This window comes from Sus scrofa, chromosome 13 (genome assembly GCF_054392235.1).
Source record: "Sus scrofa isolate SSC_HxYL_T2T_F1_AM1 chromosome 13, Sscrofa_HxYL_maternal_Yorkshire_Landrace_v2.0, whole genome shotgun sequence".
In the NCBI taxonomy this organism is placed as follows: Eukaryota; Metazoa; Chordata; class Mammalia; order Artiodactyla; family Suidae; genus Sus; species Sus scrofa.
Window position 1 is genome coordinate 184,241,861 of NC_139395.1, and position 17,209 is coordinate 184,259,069.

A 17,209-nucleotide genomic window follows, 5' to 3' on the forward strand; every position below is an offset into this window, starting at 1 on the left:
TTCCTACTTTCTGGTCCCCATCTCTTGCAGTATATTATATTGTAAATTCAAAGATTATAAGAGAGTTCTATCTTGAATACCCAAGATTAAAAAAGACTTCAGGTTGAGAGAGGAAGGCATAAATGAAAGCCAAACATTTTTGGAAGGAATTCAACATAGACAAACAAGGGAAAAACAGTTTGAAAGATGACTCTGAACTAAAGAATTTATGTGCAAATAACCTGAAGCTGAGAACAGTAAGGAATGAGTTACCCCCTGGATAAACCAGTCTTGCTTTTCTTAAGAATAAAAAAGGCTATGTGATGTTTACAACCATTCACAAAGCACAACTATATAACATACTCTAAAAATAAATGAACTCTTACTGTATAATGAAATACTACTGAAAGAATGCTCTCTTAGATTATCTGGGAAAAAAAAAAGCCTGTCACTAACAACCTATGTGCTTCTGGAAGAAAAATCACTAAATATCCTTGCTATTTTTCATCATCTATCAAATAGTGAAAATAAAACTAGATGATATCTATGACTTCTTCTACCTCTAAGTTCTCTGATTCTATGTGTATTTTTTTTTTACAATATAAAGCTATAACCTATTTAGACATCAGAATTAATATTTTCCTGGAGCTAGAGTATTTTGGAAAGAATGTGCTAATTGGAAAAATTATTTGACAACTTCTTCAGATGTCCATGGAAGGCTATAAAAACTCAATAATGACAATGTTGTACACAGTGTAACAAAGAAAAATTCCAAAGAATGTATTTGCAACAAATGCCATTGTTGTTTATGTAATCTTAAGAAAGAAAAAAAGAAGAGGAAGAAGAGACACAATTCCCTTAGAAATTTGTATTTTTTTCCATCATGGAATTTGTATTTTTAACACAGCTTGTCCTTCAAGGAGCCAGTATCCAAACCTGTGTATAATTTAGACTTTTTGCTCATCCCATGTGTTCATTTGCTGGTTTAAATTATTTAATGGTTAGAAAATAGAAATGTAGAATTAAAAAAAAAGCCTACAATATTTCTATAACAAATGAAGTCCAATACAGTAAAGTTACAGAATACTTCACCAAACATATAACAGGTTATCCAGCCTTGCCCCTAATTGCTTAGTTCTGCCTAATTTTAAAAGCAAAATCTTTGTGATGTGTCCAGGCTAATTTTAATAACCCATGTTGTCTTCTATGACTTCCAGTATAAAATTAATAATTACATAAATTTCTATGTCAATATACATTTGTTGGCCACTTGATTTCCTTATGCCCAAATTCCATGTAATTCATATATCATTCACCCTTTCATGAAGGAAAACAATTATCACTGTAATTTAAAAGTATTTACCACCTCCTTAGGATCCCATCACTCATATAGTGTAAAGCAATTTAAATGGATATAGTCCCTGTTTTCCTGAAAACACTCTCAGCCTCCTTGGCCTGGCTATGCAGTATGTTTGGGTCTTTATCACATTGTCCTCTATCAATAATTTGACCAAATTGTCTTTCCTTCATTTCTCAAAAGTAAACGTTTGTTTCATCTCAGTTCCTTTCTCTTGGTAAATGTCCTAATGCATACTTAGTTGGTTTTATTCTCCTAATGGCTTTATTTAAGGTAGATTATGTACAGGGTGCCTGATGCCCTCCTCATTATTTGGTGGTAGTTGCTCAGTGTGGCCAGAGCAGTTCACTCCAAGGTAAAGGGGGAAAAAGTTTCCCCTCCTGAGTAAACCATTCTATTCTGGAAAGTGCAACCACATTTGTTTCTTTGTAGATCCAGGGACAGTTTGCTCTCTGATCTCCCTAGACCCTCCAGTGTTTTATTTTCATGGGAAAATTGACCTCCAGAAATGGCAGGAGATTAAAGGGTGAGACCAGAAGATAGAGAGAAGCCAGGGTATTTCTCCTTCCCCTGCTCTACTTTGAACAATGTCTCTGGGAGCAGCTAGTCTCCAGTGGTCACTATGGCTTCTCTGTGGCCTCCATTCCTGCTGCACTCCCAGATCCTGTCTGATACCTTGGACTCAGGGCCCCTTACTATTGATCTTCATTTTTCCATGGGAGTGGCTTCCTGGTTTTACTAATTTCTGGTTTGCATCACTATTTCCTTAGCTCTACCATCACTGTGTATTCAATACCCTGCATAGATTTTCCTACTTTAAGTACTCAAAATGATTTCCCTTTGCCTGGTGAAAATGTGGCAGATACACTTGCCTATAAGTCATGGTCCTACAAAACAAATACCAAGAAAGGATTTGGCATAGAGTTTTTCACATGAATGTAGGAATGACCTCCTTGCAGACAAATGGGAATTTTAGTAATCCATGGTATGTAATGACATCACAACCACAAGATGTATCAGGGCTCTAAGAACAGGCTCTAAGAAACTAAGCAATCTGCTGAACTTGACCATTATGGCAGCAGGAATGGTTATAGGTATTGTAAATGTTAGAAAAAGATTTGAAACAGCATTGAATGTCTTACTAAAAAAAAAAAAAGAAAAAGATTAATTCAAAGTTTTTAACTTTTAGCCCCAAACTCAAAGAATCAGAGAACTTCATACAACATTAAACTTCATCACAGCAACAGAATTTTTAAATTCAGCTGTAGATACATATGAAGATCAGGATTAAAGTCTTATAGTACAGTTTGGAGAATTTTAAAGCACATTGAACAGAGAGTTTTACCAAATTTTGTAGTGAGAAAGAAATGATTCCCTTAGACATGGGCAGAAATATTTGGGTGTTCTCAAAGAAACCTGGGGTATAATTATATAAATCCCATAATTGAGTCCCAAAATTCATTTGTCATTTGAAACAAATCTCTTCCTCTCTTGGAGGATAATAGCCTTCTTTCATAAAACACCCACCTCATACCTCGAAAACTAATGTCATATTCTAATAAAACTGAGAGGGGAATCATTGATTATATTGGGAGAAGACAGCTTACCCCTCACTAAGATTGAAAGAACTTGCTCATATTTACTATTTGGGACCTGAGAAACATGTACATGAGTGGATCCTGAATATGTTAGACTAAGAAGATGGACTAGAAAATTAGATAAGCTGTATCCATTGGATACAGGATTTAATGTACCAACTTAATTGGTTGAAAATGTCTTATAGTTTGCTTGGTTGACTGACTAAAGCATGGATTCCACAAAGAGTTATGTTTCATCAGATCAAGATGCCAGAACTTCCCTGTAATTATTTAGAGGAAGGAGTCCAACAAACTTACAAATCTGGTGATGTTAGAATAAAATTATTATGTGAAACTTGCTTTCTCTCCTTCTGACAATGTTGCCTGAAAGTTACAGAAAACACTCCCATCCCTGGGGCATTAAGAAATTTATTATGAAGGAGACAGTAGAAACTTTAAAAACTTAGCTGTCATCCAAAGATTGGGAATGATGGTAGAAGTTGCTATCCTTGAAGTGGTCTACATGATTTTAATGGGAATTGTGGGATACCAGAGCAACAGATGCCAAGTGATAGTACTTAACCATCAGTGATGAGTAACTCAATTTCTATAACTAGCTGTAGCAATAGACTGCCATTCAGTGTGTTTAATGTCGAGGGATCTGGGGCATAATTGATTTATCACAGGGTCCTAGGAAAAAATAAATAATCATAAAATATTTCTTGATCTATATTACAAAAAATCTGTAAAATGAAAATCTTTCATCACTGCCAAAAGATGTCATGCATGGCCTCTTACCAGAGTCCTCTACCCAAGCTCATCTATAACCTAAACCCTTTGACTGAAGGAGAGACTAGGCGCCCTTGGGGATGGCTTTGCAATAGTTATGTGTACAGACTGTAAATCGTCCTCTAAGCATCACCTGATCAGATAGTCATTTTGCTTGTGACTCTGCACTGGAGAAAGGGAAAAACCTCAGACACTGGCTCTGAGTTGACTCTAATCCCTGTGGACCTGAATGCCACTCTGGTTGACTGAACCTTGTACATAACTGGCTTGTACATAGAGTTTTAACCCAAGTCTATCTCAAATTGGGCTGATCAAATCCATCCTTTGGTTATAATTCTAGTTCCTGACTACATAGTTGGGTAAAGTAGATGAAGAAAATAACACAGTTGGGAGTTCCCATTGTGGCTCAGTACATTAAGGGGCTGATGTTGTCTCTCTGAGAATGCAGGTTTGATCCCTGGCCTTGTTCAGTGGGTTAAGAATCTGTCACTGCTGCAAACTGCAGCATGCGTCACAGATGCAATTTGGATCTGGTGTTACTGTGGCTGTGATACAGGCCATACTTATAGCTCTAATTTGACCCCTAGTTTGGGAATATCATATGCTACAGGTGTGGCCATGAAAAGAAAAAAAAAGTAAATAGCACAATTGCACAGACCCTATGCCTACATATAGAGCAATCTGTCCTGAAGATTAACAGAAGGTTAGTTGAATAGCTCCTGCATATCAAAAGATAGAAGGATAACATAAATAAGGGCAGAAGAGTCACAGACACACAAAAAAAGCTAAAGGAACCCACTACTGACACTAAAGAAAATCTTTAAACTTTAAGATAATCAACATAGAGAGGAAGAAAGGGGCAGAGAAGAATTATAATAACAACCACAAAACAACATACAGCAAGTATGTATCTATCAACAACATGCTACTAAGAAAGTCAATGGGTCAATTAAGAAATCAAAGAGAAAATCAGAAAATACTTTGAGACAAATGAAAATGGTTACGCAACACTCCAAAATCCATGGCATGCAGAAGAAACAGTTCTAAGAGGAAAATTTACAGGGATACAGGCCTACCTCAAGAATAAAGGAAAATCTCAAATATATAACCTAATTAATCATCTAAAGGAATTAGGAAAAAAAACGAAAAACAAGACTAAAGTCAGCAGAAGGAAAGAAATAATAAAGATCAGAGAGGAAAAAATCAAATTTACAAAAACTTTGACCAGGCTTAGTAAGAAAAAAAATGAGAGAGGAAAGAGAAAGGAGCCCTGGGATGGTTGGGGAAGACTGGAGTCCTGCTAGGCACACCTGACTGGGGCAGCCCCACACGTGTTCGCTGGGGCTGGAGATTCCTGAGGATGAAAACCCAGATGAAGGCATAGAGCCCCTTAGCCAAGAATAGCTTCACCCTGGTCACCTGCAAGGGTGGCTGGTGGGCAAAGAAATGGTAGGCTGAGCTTCTATCTGCACCCAAGGAAAGAGGGGGTGTGGACTGTACAGACACAGAAGCAGCTCAGCTGGTGAAGGGGACAGTTTTTTTCCCTCTCTCTGAATGGGCTCCTGGGTGAGAAAGAAGCAACCAGGAAAATACCAGTCCCAGCTAACTGATACATGCCTTTAAAAGAGAACTAAATGAAGATATTTACTCCTTTTGTGGAGCATTTAGGACTTCAGATATGCTTTAACTTGAAACTGAGGAATGTAGAAATCAGGACTTGTAAAGAAACCAAGGATGCTAGTGCACTGACAAAAGCACCTGATTTTGTAAAAGCCTTTATTCTTGGATTATAGGTGGAGGATGTACTTGTCCTTGTTAGGCTGGATGACATCTTTGTAGAAGCTTTCGAAATTACAGATGTTAAGCCCTTAAACGGAGACCACCCGTAGAGGTCAATAGGCAGAATTGCTGGCAAAGGAGGAAAAACCAAACCCACTATTGAAAATGTGACCTGGACGTGGATAGTTTTGGCTGATGTGAAAGATCACATCCTTGGTTCTTTCCAAAACATCAAGATTGTGAGAACTGCCATTTGCAACTTCATACTAGGGAATTGTCCATCAAAGGTTTATGGCAATGTTCAGGCCATGGCTAGCAGAGAGGCAGACCAATTCTGATTTCAAATCAGAGAATTTTCATCTTACCTTTGGACTCCAGAGAAAAAGGCTTTCCCCTCTATCAGGGGTCACCAGACACCATGTGAAGAACTTTTTAGTCGTGAATACCATTATTATACTTGTACACTAAGTATAATTTTTAATTTCTTCCATTTTAAATAACATGTAGCAGATTTGCATAGTTTATAATCCTCTCATTTAGAGGGAAACATTTAAAAATCAGTTCTGTATCAGTTTCTAAGTTTTTATTCATAAATTTATAACTTTATAATTTGTTGTAAATTTATAAACTTTTTTGCTCTGTGAGTTGTGATTAAAATAATTATCTGGGGGTTCCTGGTGTGACACAGCAGGTGAAGTATCCAATGTTGTCTCTGGGCAGCAGGGGTTCAATCCCTGGCCTTACTCAGAAGGTTAAGGATCTAGCATTGCCACAGCTGTGGTATAAGTAGCAGCTGCAGCTTGGATTCAACCCCTGGCCTGGGAACTTTACATATCATATTCAGTGAGGAAAAACTGAAAGTTTTTTCTTTAAAATCAGGTACAAGACAAGGATATCCACTCTCATCACTTTTATTTAGCATAGTATTGTAAGTCCCAGCCACAGCAATCAGATAAGAAAAAAAAATCCAAATTGTAAGGAAAGAAGTAAAATTGTCACAATTTTCAGAAGATATAATACTCTATATAGAGAACCTTAAATTATCCACCAGGAAACTATTAGAACTAATAAACGAATTCAGTAACATTGCAGGATATAGGATTAGTACACAGAAATCTGTTTCTTCTCTATAAACTGATAATGAGCTATCACAAAGAGAAAGCAAGAAAGCAATCCCATAATAAAATCATATTGAAAAGAACAAAATACCTAGGAATAAACTTAAGCAAGGAGATAAAAGACCTGTACTATGAAAGCTATAAAACACTGTTGAAAGGAGTGGATGATATAAAGAAATGTTATATATAAAGAAAGGTTCTATCAAAATACCTGTGGCATTTTTCACAGAACTAGAATAACTAATCTTAGAATTTATGTAGAACCATATAAGAATCCAAATTGCCAAAAGAAGAATAAAGCTGGAGGCATCATGCTCCCTGATTTCAAACAGTATGGTACTGGCATAAGAATAGAAACATAGATCAATGTAACAGAATAGAGAGCCCAGAAATAAACCTGTGCTTATACAGTAAGTAAATCCACAACAAAGAAGGTAAGGATATACAGTGGAGAAAAGGCCATCTCTTCAATAAATGGTATTGAAAAACACTGGAGAGGTACATGGAAAAGAAGGAAACCTGACCACTTTCTTAACATCATATATAAAAATAAAATCCAAATTGAGTAAAGAATTAAATATCAGACCTGAAACCATAACATTACTAGAAGAAACTATAGGTGGTAAGATCCTTTATGTCAATCAGTGATTTTTTTGCATTTGACTCTAAAAGCAAAGTCAACAAAAGCAAAAACAAAGTGGGACTACATCAAACTAAAAAGCTTCTGTTCAGAAATCATCAAGAAAATGAAAAGGCAACGTATTGAAAGGGAGAAAATATTTTCAAACCATGTGTCTCATAAGGGATTAATGTCCAAAATATATAAAGAGCTCATACAACTCAATAGCAAAAAAAACCAAAAACCCAGTCTTATTTAAAAATGAGCATAAGACCTGAATAGGTATTTTTCCAAAGATATACAGATAGCTTACAGGCACATGAAGAAAACACTTAATATCATTACTCATCAGGTCAATGTAAATCAAAGCCACAATGAGATATTACTCACAACTGTCAGAACAGCTGTGATGAAAAAGACAAGAAATAAGAAGTATAGGCAAGAATGTAGAGAAAATGAAACTCTGTGCATTGTTGAAAATGATTTAAATGTAAAACAACATGGAGATTCCTCAAAAATTTAGAAATAGAACTAACATATTATCCATCAATACTATTTCTGGATATATATTTGAAGAAAACAAAAACACTAGTTAAAAAATATATGTGCACCCCAGTGTTCATTGCAGCAATATTTACAACTGCCAAGATAAAGAACCAACCAAAGTGTCTATTGATAGATGAAGAGCTAAAGATTTGGGATAGTATTGTTCAGCCATAAAAAGTATATCTTGCCATTTGAGATAGTGGGTTATGCTAAATGTAATAATCCACATAAGGAAAATTATGATATGATTTCATTTACATGTAGAATCTAAAAAAACTAGATTTATATATATATATATCAAAATATATCAAAACAGAAATAGACTCATAAATATAGAGAACAAACTAGTAATTTCCAGAGGGAGAGGAGTGGAGCAATGAGTGAAATAGGTGAAGGGTATTAGAAGTACAAACTTCCAGTTATAAAATAAATAAGTTATGGGGTTGTAATGTATAGCATGGGAAATATAGCCAACAATATTGCAATAACCTTGCGTGGTTACAGACAGTAAATAGACTTATCTTAGTGATCATTTCATAATGTATAAAAATATTGAATATCTATGTTTTATAACTAATATAATACTGTAAGTCAATTATACTTCAATAAAGAATGCATCCAAATTAATAGAAAATTGGAGAATCACTGCAGAGGCCATTATTATAAAAGGACTATATGTTAGCTTGTGGAAGAGTCCATCTCTACTTAAACTGTAAACCAAAAGCAAAACCCAACCCTGAAGGAACTCTATATATTATATTTCCTTCCAAAGGATTGAAGGATGAAGGAATATCTATTTTTAGAATCCCTCCATATTTAACTCACCTGCAAAAAGCAGAAGAGATGTTGCAGAATGCCTATAGACAATTCTACTTAAGTGGTACAATTTAACAGTGCTACTGTTCCAGCCATATATCCTGGGTACAATAAATCAAAGCAGCCTTTGAAACTTAGTATACAATAACTCGTCTGGCTAGAAAAATATTTTACTATTTTCCTTCTTCATAATGATTTTAAAGGATGAGCAGAAACAGATCACTTTCACTTGTCATGGACATCACTGTACTGAAGGTACGTTTTCTGTCATAGTAAGATTCTCAAGACTTGATCAGGAGAGTCTTCAGAATATTCCACTGGTTCATGACCTTGATGCTGATTGTATCTGGTGAGACAGGTATGGAAAAAAGAACCTAAATGCCCAGGGAATTATTTGTGGGTAGGAAGTAAGAGAAAAAGCAAATATAATTCCAACTTCTGCTCTGTCAGGGACATTTCTAAGGGAATAGGAATAGTGTCTCAAATGAAAAGCAGTTTACTGCAACTTGTACAATGTACTCTTTATTTATTTATTTATTTGTCTTTTTGCTATTTCTTAGGCCGCTCCCGCGGCATATGGAGGTTCCCAGGCTAGGGGTCGAATCGGAGCTGTGGCTACACCAGAGCCACAGCAACGTGGGATCTGAGCCGTGTCTGCAACCTACACCACAGCTCACGGCAACGCCGGATCGTTAACCCACTGAGCAAGAGCAGGGACCGAACCCGCAACCTCATGGTTCCTAGTCGGATTCGTTAACCACTGTGCCACGACGGGAACTCCCTACAATGTACCCTTTAGAAGGAGAAACAACTCTTGGGGAACAAAATTTATTTTCATAAAATAGATACGTATTTCAAGTGGATTTGCCTTAGCTGTGCACCTTGCTTCTTCCTTCCGCTCCCCATCCATGCAGTTACAGAGTGCCTTACTCAAGTCATGTATATTACACCTCATTGCTTCCAACCAAGAAACCCAGTTCATGGTGAGAGAGAGAAGAGGGCAATCCACATCCACTAAATGTACTTATCTAATGTACTAGCTAATCTGGCAGAATAGTGGAATGACTGAAGATTCAGTTTGGGGACCACCTGGTGCACAAAACCTTCCAAGGTTGGTTTTGCTGTTTTATGAACTTTGCTGAATTTCTTTGAAATAGTGACTGATATGTGGTGTTAACATTTTCATTTTCAGAATACACTGGTCTGGGAACTAAGGGAAGTAGGAATGAATGACCGACCCATCACACTAGTTCTTGAAAAGATAAGAAATAAACATGATAAATTTGATGAGAGAAGTCTAGATGGCCCTGAAAGCTCATTTTCTTTCCTCTTTTGGTATGCCAGCAGAGGTTTGGCTCCTAGTATTAAGAGCCTGTAGAGACAAAACTTATGCACACATTCTTGGCATGCAAGACTTTCCCAGGGCACTCAGTATGTAGAATTGCATGATTTTTCTGCATCCTCTATAACATTGTGCATAAGCCCATAGATATCTTGATATATGTCTTATCTCTTAGTGAAAGTTTTTCGTATCTATTTTTGGGCTCAGTTGTAAATCTGTAATGCAGTTTGGTCTTAGGCTCATTTGCTGTTTTGGAATGCTCTTGGTCACTCTTCTAGCCTTCTAGTCCTGGAAGGCCCCCTTTGGTGGAACAGTGACCAGAGTGCATTCAGAACATCTCTACCCTGCCTAAGCTCTGAGAAAAATGAGAGATCAGGGGACAGTGTGTGCTGTGCTACTTCTCAATTGTGAAGTATTGTCCAATGATTCTATATATGCTTCTCTAATAAACACTATATGTTTACACTTTGTATAATACATGTGTTCCTCATGGTGTGTGTTTATGACTCCCTTGCAGCAAACAATTCACTTTGCAAGTTTTTCTTTTCCTTCCTACAAATGTGAATACTGCTTGGCTTATCTTAGTTTTCAAAAAGAACTATTTTGAGCCAGGTGATACAAAAATTATTTTATTAAATTGGGAGTAGAGACTAACATCTGGCTACTTTGAACTCCTCATGCTGCTGAACCATCAGGAATGAAGGAAAGTTATAAAACCAAGGGGAAAATAGATTGTTAATAATTTGTGGCAAGAAAAAATGTGTGTGGAATTCAGGGGATTCTTAGTGTGCATCTTATTACTTCCATAGTTCATAGTAAAGACCAAATGGAAGGTAATTTAACACATATAAAGGCAGGCTCAGGAACACAAACTCTTCAGAAACATAGGTTTGATCACCCCAGTAGGTAATGAACCTGACCGTCTGACGTATAGCTGAGGATAAGAGTAATGTAGTTATAAGTGTTAGATAACATAATTCTCAAGTTCTGAAGATGTAGTACCATTAATGTATGTTATGTGCAGAGTATGTGGAGTTATGGTTGGTCCTTGAGGTCAGTTTTTAGGAGAGAGAAATTATTCAAACATGGGTTCATTTCACAGGAGCTCAGGATCTATAAAATAGGAAAGTATATCTAATTATCTTCTTATTCTTCAGACATGTGGGAGTCAGTGTGGTTATTATCATCTTAGTCCCGGAAGCAGCTTCTTTTACTCTACATCATGTAAGAAGTCTTAAGATCTTAACTACTTTTATTAAGACTACTCTGAATGAACTAATTCCACATAGAAAATTCATTATTTTTTCTGATTTTCTAGACATCGAATAATTAGATATATATACTCTTACTCTGACTCTGTCATGATTTTTATTTAGCACATGTAATTTTCCCCAATTATGAACTTTTTTTTTAAAAACTAGTATTTGTTGGAGAGTTCCCATCATGGCTCAGTGGTTAATGAATCCTACTAGGAGCCATGAGGTTGTGGGTTCAATCCCTGGCCTTGCTCAGTGGGTTAAGGATCTGATGTTGCTGTGAGCTGTTGTGTAGGTCACAGATGTGGCTCAGGTCCCACGTTGTTGTGGTGTAAGCTGGAGGCTGTAGCTCCAATTAGACCCATAGCCTGGGAATCTCCATATGCCGCAGGTGAGGCCCTAAAAAAGCAAAAAAAAAAAAAAAGAAAAAGAAAAATGTAGAGAATTTTTCCTATGGATGGAAATATATTTTCTTCCTCTCCTCCTCTCCCTTCTTCTTCTTAATATTACATGTAATTTTTAAAATCAATTATAATTTTTAAATTATGAGCTTGTAATTCAGAGAGCATATGTGTCTCACTCAACACATATAACCAATAAATACCCAGACAAGGTACAATATTTCCAGAGCCTAGACTATCTGCCTTTATGGTAGAACTTAGCAGGTTTCCCTCTGCAAAAGAATATTCCAACTATCACAGTTCAAATTTAATATGGCCATAGTGATATTTCTTTGTTGATCTCCATGTCACTTGTGTGCTGTCAAAGCACCAAGATTAATCTTCCTTTGAGCAGTCCATTTTTATGATAGTTTATTAGATTTGTAAGTTGATGGTGTGTTATTAGTCATGGTTCAGCAGATAAACAGAAGCAATAGGATTTGTGTGTGTGTCTTTGTGTGTTTGTACTTTATTCATTCATTCATTCATTCATTCATTTGTTCCTTCATTCATTTTGCAGGTCCATAATTGGTAGGGTATGCTGCAACTTGGGGGACCCCAGGGAAGAGCTAGTGTTGCAGACTGCAGGCAGAATTTTTTCTTCCTTGAGAGATGTTATTCTTAATTCACCTAATTTAGACAGTAGAGGAGAGTTAGGCTGTGATTATAATCATCAGACCTCAGGTGCTTAATGCAAGGAATTTTTATTTATTTATTTATTTATTTATATTATTATTATTATTATTAAAGTATAGTTGATTTACAATGCTTCGTCAAGTTCTGTTGTACAACAAAATGACCCAATCACACATATTTCCCTGTGATGTACAGTAGGATCCCATTGCACATCCCTTCCAAATATAACAGCTCGCATCCCCCAAACTCCCTAAATGCCCATCCATCCTATTCCCTCTCCTTTCTCCCCCAGGTACGCCAATTCTGCTCTTCTTGGCCATGATTTGTTCCTATTTTTTTTTGTTTGCTTGTTTGTTTGTTATTTCAGGTAGGATCATCTGTTCCATATTTTAGATTCCACAAATGATATCACATGGTATTTTTCTTTTTCTTCCTGGCTAACTTCACTAGTATGAGAGTCTCTAGATCCATCCATGTTGTTGCAAATGGTAATAGTTTGTTTTCTTTATGGCTGATTAATATTCCATTGTGTATATGTACCACATCTTCTTGATCCACTCCTTTGTTGATCCATTAATCTGTCAGTGGATATTTAGGTTGTTTCCATATCTTGGCTAATATGAATAGTGCTATTATGAACATAAGGGTGCATGTATCTTTTTCAATCAAAGTTTTGTCCAGATATATGCCCAGCAGTGGAATTGCTAGGTCATATGGTAGTTCCATATGTTTTCCACAGTGGTTGTACCAATTTGCATTCCCACCAACAGCAGAGGAGGGTACCTTTTTCTCCACACCCTCTTCAGCATTTGTTATTTTTTGACTTGTTAATGATGGCCATTCTGACTGGTGTGAGGTGGTACCTCACTGTAGTTTTGGTTTGCCCATTCCTCTAATTATTAGTGATACTGAGCATTTTTTCATATGCATGTTGGCCATCCTTATGTCTTCTTTGGAGAAATGTCTATTTAGGTCTTCTTTCCATTTTTAAATTGGGTTTTTTTGTTGTTGTTGTTGATTTGCATGAGTTGTTTGTATATTTTGGAGATTAGGCCTTTGTCTGTGGTGTCATTGACAAAGATTTTCTCCCTTCCTTTGGTTTGTCTTTTCTTTCTTTGGTTTCTTTGCTGTGCAAAAGCTTTTGAGTTTGATTAGTTTCAGGCTACAAAATTAATGCACAGAAATCAATTGCATTTCCTTTTACTAATAATGAAAGATCAGAAAGAGAAATCAGAGAAAACATCCCATTTACAATTGCATCAAAACAAATAAAATACCTAGGAATAAACCTACCTATACTCTGAAAACTATAAAATGCTGATGAAAGAAATCAAAGATGACAAAAGCAGATGGAAAGATATACCATGCTTTTGGATTGGAAGAATCAATATTATCAAAATGACTATACTACACAAGGCAATCTACAGATTCAGTGCAATATCTATCAAATTACCAAAGACATTCTTCACAGAACTAGAACAGAATATTTTAAAATTGGTATGGAAACACAAGAGACCTGAATATCCAAAGTAATTTGAAAAAGAAAAATGAAAATTGAGGAATCAAGCTTCCTGACTTTAGATAATGCTGCAAAGTTACAGTCATAAAAACAGTATGGTATGGGAGTTCCCAATGTGGCACAGTGGAAACAAATCCTAGTAGGAACCATAAGGTCGTGAGTTCAGATCCCTGGCTTCTCTCAGTGGGTCAAGGATCCGGTGTTGCCATGAGCTGTGGTGTAGGTTGCAGATGTGGTTCAGATCTTGCATTGCTGTGGCTGTGGCATAGACTGGCAGCTGTAGCTCTGATTAGACCTCTAGCCTGAGAACCTCCACATGTCTCAGGTGTGGCCCTAAAAAGCAAAAACAAAACAAAACAAAACAAAAACCAGTGTGGTACTGGCATAAAAACAGAAATATAGACCAATGGAACAGGATAGAAAGCCCAGATATAAACCCAAGTACCTATTGGCAACTAATCTATGACAAACGAGGACAGAATATACAGTGGAAGAAAGATAGCCTCTTCAATAAATGATCCTGGGAAAACTGGAAAGCTACATGTAAAAGAATGAAAGTAGAACACTATCTACACTATATACAAAAATAAACACAAAATGGATTAAAGACCTAACTATTAGACCAAACACTATAAAACTCCTAGATGAAAACATAGGCAGAACTGTCTTTGACATAAATCACAGCAACATCTGGTTTGATCCACCTACTAGAATAATGACAATAAAGACACAAATAAACCAATAGTACCTAATCCAACTCAAAGGAACATTTATTTCCACTGATTGTATGAGGTCTACCCCATTATACTACTAATAGCTTAACTCATGGTCTACTGATTTGAATGTTAATCTCATCTAAACCTACCTTCATAGCAATATCTAAACTAGTGGTTGACCAAATATCTGAGTATTATGGGCTACCTAGGTTGACACATATGATCACTACTATAGATCAGAAAACTACTGGTAAAAATACTTTAAAAATGTGTTTTCATAATAAATTAAAATTTTTTTTTATTTAAAGATAGAATTATTTTGCCTATTAATGTAATCTGTAATTTTAACATAAAGTTTTTAGAATAAATGAAAAACACTTAAATGTCTTTTCAGACTCATTTTCCATTTAAATATGTTTTTATTTTTTATCTTTTGTCTTTTTAGGGCCACACCTGCGACATATGGAGGTTCCCAGGCTAAGGGTCTAATCGGAGCTGTTGCTGCTGGCCTACACCAGAGCCACAGCATGCCAGATCCAAGCTGTGTCTGTGACCTACACCACAGCTCATGGAAACACCGGATCCTTAACCCACTGAGCGAGGCCAGGGATCGAACCTGCAACCTCATGGTTCCTAGTTGGATTTGTTTCCTCTGTGCCATGATAGGAACAAAATATGTTTTTAAAACATCCATGATTAAGGTCAAGTCTACAGAATTTTTACTGACACTATTGACATCCCCCTCTCTTCCCTGAAGGAAGTAGCTCTCCAAGTGAAAACACTCAATGCAACTCAACAAGTCTCCACAGAGCACCTGCTGAGAGCCAAGGACAAGCCCTGTTCTCTCCTGTATCTATAATGTCATTAATTTTCAATCATATTAATATTATAGTTTTAATTACATTTTAATGTGCCTAGGCCTTGATTCCCCAAGACAATTTTCCCAAACAGTGATAGGCTTCTTGACATAATGGGACAGTATCTTTTCTTTGTAGGCTCTACAACACTGTTCACAAAGCAAGTACCCTAAAATATTGCTTGACTATGTTCACAATGAAATTCCTTCTTATTTCACAGATTTTTATTTGGATATTATATGAAATCATTACAAAATTGACTATTTTAAAAGTATGACTCGTATGACTTACGTGTCACAATATCTCAGGGAAAATGTGGTAGAAGGAGTACTGAGTTGGGCATTAGGACAGCTGGTGTCTCATTCTGGCTCAGTAGCAAACAAAGGGAGTGGCCCAGGACATGTCAACCCTCCCTGCACATGAGTTCCCCATTTAGCAAAGGAGAGACTTGGACTAGAGAACTTTAAGGCTGTGGGGATTTAAAGATCCCATCTTCTTTGAAATATCCTAGGACTCTATTCATATTTGTACTTCTCCTAAATTATTTCAGGTATGTTTTTCATGCTGAGATAATCTCCTTAAAGTATTATGACTATGAAAAATAATACCTTTAAGTTGTTTTGAAATTTTTAGGAGAAAGATCTTGTAAAAAGAATTATATAATTAATACAGGAAATCCAGATGGCATATCATAAACAGAAACATTCTGGTATTGTATCATCCTGTTGTAGTTGAAAGTATTTTGAAAAAGAAAAACAAAAGCAGTGCTAATAGTTTTGAAAGGACTGGCTTCCTTCAGCATTCTGGCTGACATTTCTGATTATTTTCTATGTTGTTATGATTGACAATCTGAATAAATCTTCATGAAATATTAGCAGTCTAGCTCCAAATGTCAAAACCTCCATGTCCAAAATGAGTGTCAAACTCCCAAAATAATCTACAATTACAAGACTCCTGCAAATCACAATCCTGTCATTTTTTAAAATGGGAAATCTACAAGCATAGTAATTGCTTCTTGGTAGGATACCTTCCCCCACCCCCCAGGGGTCAAATTTAAACCATCTGCAGACAGATGGAAGGGAAAGTAGAATTAGGGCTGTTACCAAAATCTTCTGCAGCTGTCAGGATGTGTTTGAAGCTGTCCCAATTGTCCTAATAGGCAATAATACATCCTGGGAGAAAGAAGCAAGTCCTCAGGGGAAAAGGACATTCTTCTCCTGGCTGATTGTTTTGGCAAACATGAGTAAAGGATGATTGGAATACTGTTTCTATGGGCCTGGCCTATAAGTTCTACTCAAACTCTTGGTGCACTTTCTGGTCATCAGGTCATATTGTGATTTCCAGTCATTCAAGGGAAAACCAACTCAGGTCCCAGGAACTGATTTTTCACTCCTCCCACAGTCAAATTCTTCTTGTTGTGATCATCTTCAGTCTCTTCTATTTGTTTTAATCTTCGAAGAGAAGGAGAAAAAGAAGGAGTCTAATATACCTCAGAGCTTGGCCATTTCCTAAAGTACAACAAAGCTGGCCTGGAGAGCAGAAGTAGGGGTTTTCTAGAGACATATGCACCCATTTCATATTGGGTACATTATCCAGGCTTTTCTCAGTTTGGGGATTCTTAAGTTGATGATCATTCTATTTTGTTGTATTTTTAAAAATTTTTCTATTTATTTGTTTCATGTAAGCAAATTAAACATGATCTTGGTGACTCATGTAGCTTGCCAAAGTCAAATGGATTCTTGGAACATTAGGTCCCCATCAAAAAGGAAGGAGAAAGGAGAAAAACATACAAAAGAAATACTAGTTGACAGCAAGAAGAATATCCACCTAATACCAGCCATCCATATTGTTTTTGTTGATGTT

At 36.4% G+C, this 17,209-nt stretch overlaps 1 pseudogene; it reads left to right on the forward strand.

The window, feature by feature from the left end:
- The first annotated feature begins 5,062 nt into the window (after positions 1 to 5,062).
- On the forward strand, positions 5,063 to 5,819 carry LOC100626211 (RNA-binding protein PNO1 pseudogene; annotated as a pseudogene).
- Positions 5,820 to 17,209: the final 11,390 nt, after the last annotated feature.